Raw genomic sequence first — 4184 nt, forward strand, 5'->3', positions numbered from 1 at the left:
ACCGAAAGCCTAAGGTATACCGTATTAATTCTCTAAAGCCCTTTCATTCCAGAGAATTAAAAGTTTGTCAGTTTACAGCTCAGGGAGGAGATGATGCTGAGTGGCCTGAAGGTGTCTACCACGAAGGGAAAAGAGCTGGTGATGTGGAAGAGATGAACCTCTCCATGACCCTTGGGTGTATGCAGCGACAGCAGATCCAGGAGCTCTGCACAAAACTACACGCTGACGTTCTCAGCCACCCCAGGACTGACTGAAGGGGCATACCACTCCATTGACACAGGTAATGCTCACCCAATTAAAGTCTAATCTTACCGGGTGTCTCCTCAAGTTAAAACTGCTATAGAACAGGAGATCCAGAATATGTTACAGATGGTTGTAATCCGCCCCTCTGGCAGTGCATGGGCATCTCCAGTGGTTCTAGTTCCCAAACCAGATGGGGAGATACGGTAGTCCACGCAAAAACATAAGTTAAATGTTGTAACTTGCCCAGACAACTATCCAATGCCTTGCACAGATGAACTATTAGAGAAACTGGGATGGGCCCAGTTCATATCTACCTTGGACTTAACCAAGGGGTACTGGCAGGTACTGCTAGATGAATCCGCCAAGGAAAGGTCAGCCTTCACCACACATGTCGCGCTGTATGAATTTAATGTACTCCCTTTCGGGCTGCGGAATGCACCTACCACCTTCCAAAGACTTGTAGATGGTCTCCTAGCGGGATTAGGGGAATATGCAGTCGCCTACCTTGACGATGTGGCCATATTTTCGGATTCCTGGGCAGAACACCTGGAACATCTACAAAAAGTCTTTGAGCGCATAAGGGAGGCAGGACTAATTGTTAAGACTAAGAAGTGTCAAATAGGCCTAAACAGAGTGACTTACCTTGGACACAGGTGGGTCAAGGAACTATCAACCCCCTACAGGCCAAAGTGGATGCTATCCAAAAGTGGCCTGTCCCAAAGTCAAAGAAACAGGTTCAATCCTTTTTAGGCTTGGCAGGTTATTACAGATGATTTGTACCTCAATACAGCCAAATCACCGCCCCACCGACAGACCTAACCAAAGGGAAACAGCCAAATGCCGTTCAGTGGACCGAAGAGTGTCAGAAGGCCTTTAACCAGCTTAAAGCGACACTCATGTCTGACCCTGTACTAAGGGCCCCAGACTTTGACAAACCGTTCCTAGTAACCACAGATGTGTCCAAGCGTGGGATGGGAGCAGTTTTAATGCAGGAAGGACGGGATCAAGAATTCCACCCTGTAGTGTTTCTCAGCAAAACACTGTCTGAGAGGGAAAGCAACTGGTCAGTCAGTGAAAAAGAATGTTACGCCATTGTCTACGCTCTGGAAAAGCTACGCCCATATGTTTGGGGACGGCGTTTCCACCTGCAAACCGACCATGCTGCGCTACAGTGGCTTCATACTGCCGCGGGAAATAACAAAAAACTTATTCGGTGGAATTTAGCTCTCCAAGATTTTGATATCCAACACATCTCAGCAGTTTCTAACAAAGTGGCTGATGCACTCTCCGGTGAAAGTTTCCCAGAATCAATGGTTAAAACCGTCCTTGAGATGTGGAAAATATTGTTAGTCTTTATATACTTAGTAGTATATTTAGAGGTGCATGTGTTTTATTAACTCTGTTTTTTCCTAGAACTCCAGGAAGAAATCCCAGCCAGCGTTTCACCCTATCTGTGATTTGGGGGGCATGTCATAAATATAAAGGGAAGGGTAAACACCTTTAAAATCCCTCCTGGCCAGAGGAAAAACCCTTACACCTGTAAAGGGTTAAGAAGTTAGGATAACCTCGCTGGCACCTGACCACAAGGACCAATGAGGAGACAAGATACTTTCAAAGTTGGAGGGGGGGAAAAACAAAGGGTCTGTGTCTGTCTGTGTGATGCTTTTGCCGGGGACAGAACAGGAATGGAGTCTTAGAACTTAGTAAGTAATCAAGCTAGATATGCGATGGAGTATGATTTCTTTAAATGGCTGAGGAAATAAGCTGTGCTGAATAGAACAGATATTCCTGTCTTTGTGTCTTTTTGTAACTTAAGGTTTTGCCTAGAGGGATTCTCTATGTTTTGAATCTAATTACCCTGCAAGGTATTTACCATCCTGATTTTACAGAGGTGATTCTTTTTACCTTTTCTTATATTAAAATTTGTCTTGTAAGAAATTGAATGTTTTTTCATTGTTTTTAAGATCCAAGGGTTTGGGGGTCTGTGGTCACTTATGCAAATTGGTGAGGATTTTTATCAAGCCTTCCCCAGGCAGGGGGGTGCAAGGTTTTGGTGAGGATTTTGCGGGGGGAAGAAGTTTCCAAATAATGCTTTCTCAAAAATAAACCCTGTTAGACATTTGGTGGTGGCAGTGGAAGTCCAACGGCAAAAGGTAAAATAGTTTGTACCTTGGGGAAGTTTTAACCTAAGCTGGTAAAAGTAAGTTGACGAGGTTTTCATGCAGGTCCCCACATCTGTACCCTAGAGTTCAGAGTGGGGAAGGAACCTTCACAAGGACTAAAGAGAATGACCTGGTCAAGTCATTCCTATTTTAGTCCCTGCGCCCATGTCTGCCCAGGCACTCCTTCCCGACCTTACCGAGGTGGCCCAGAGCACCTAGGACATGATGACAATGGTTATCAGGCCTATTCCACCGTCTGCTACCACAAAGCAATGGGTTGCTGCTGCTGTGTAGCAATGCAGTACCTCGTCTGGCAGCACCCAGGAGATGTATGGTGACAGTGAGCTGAGTGGGCTCCATGCTTGCCGTGGTCTGGCTTCTGCACAGATAACCCAGGAAAAAAGGCGCAAAACAATTGTCTGCCATTGCTTTCATGAAGGGAGGGAGGGACTGACGACACGTACCCAGAACCACCCACGACAATATTTTTTGCCCCATCAGGCATTGGGATCTCAACCCAGAATTCCAATGGGCAGCAGAGACTGCGGGAACTGTGGGATAGCTACTCACAGTGCGACGCTCCGGATGTCGACGCTAGCCTCGATACTGTGGGAGCACGCTGCCAAGTTAATGCACTTAGAGCATTTTGTGTGGGGGCACACACAATCAACTATATAAAAACGATTTCTAAAAAAAGACTTCTATAAATTCGACTTAAATTTTGTAGTGTAGACATACCCTTAGAGAGATGAAGCGTGATATGATTTTACAAAGACGCTTTGAGATGTTTAGACTATAGTATAGTAGAACATTACCCGTGACACAGGTACACAGAAACCAGATACAGTAGTCCAGAGTCTTTCACACCAGCTTACAGAGGAGGCAGGACTGGAGGGACTCTGGGACCAGAGGCAGTGGGGAGAAGGGACAAGGAGGAAGTTTTGCACCGTATGGGATGGGGAATTAGAGTGGTGAGGGTAGAGGGGCCTGTGCTGAGGGGCAATGAGCATAGTGGGGAATGGGAAATTAGAGTGAGGGGGAGCAGAGGGCCGTGCCCAGGAGCAACAAGCCCAGCGGGGGATAGGGAGCTGGGGGCCTGAGGGGCCGTGCCCTGGGGCAATGAGCACGGTGGGGGATGGGGAATCAGAATGAAGGGGAGCAGAGGGGCCCATGCCCAGGGGCAATGAGCCCGGTGGGGGATGGAGAATTAGAGTGAGGGGGCAGAGGGGACTGTGCCCGGGGCAATAAGCCCGGTGGGGGATAGGGAATTAGAGTGGGGAGGCACAGGGGCTATGAGCACCGTGGGGGAGGGGAACGGGGGGGCAGAAGGGCCCAGTGGGGGAGGGAAGCTGGGGGGCAGAGGGTTCGTGCTCTGGGGCAATAAGGATGGGAGGGATGGGGAATTAGAGTGGGGCGGGGCAGAGGGGAGCGCAGGCCGCAGCGGGGGCACATGGGCCATGCGGCAGGGCAGGTGCCCCAGGGCGGCGTGGGCGGACTGAGGCGGAGAGGGGCAGAATCAGGAGAGCGCCGGAGGCGCCCCGGGGACCTAGGTCCCGCAGCTGCAGCCCGGAGGAGAAGCGGCGAGCCTGGGGCTGCGGGCGGCTCTTGCTGGCGCTGCCCAGCAGGGCCCCTGCCCGGTTCCCGAGGCAGCAGCGGGCCGGGCCGGCCGCGGCAGAAGGCGCCTCTCTCCCCCCCAATCAGCGTGCGGCGGGAGCCGGGCGGGGCGTGCCGAGCCCGTGCGCGGAGTGCAGGGCACAGAGGCAGGCTGACAGCTGCGAA

Source organism: Dermochelys coriacea, chromosome 9 (assembly GCF_009764565.3).
Source record: "Dermochelys coriacea isolate rDerCor1 chromosome 9, rDerCor1.pri.v4, whole genome shotgun sequence".
Taxonomy (NCBI): Eukaryota; Metazoa; Chordata; order Testudines; family Dermochelyidae; genus Dermochelys; species Dermochelys coriacea.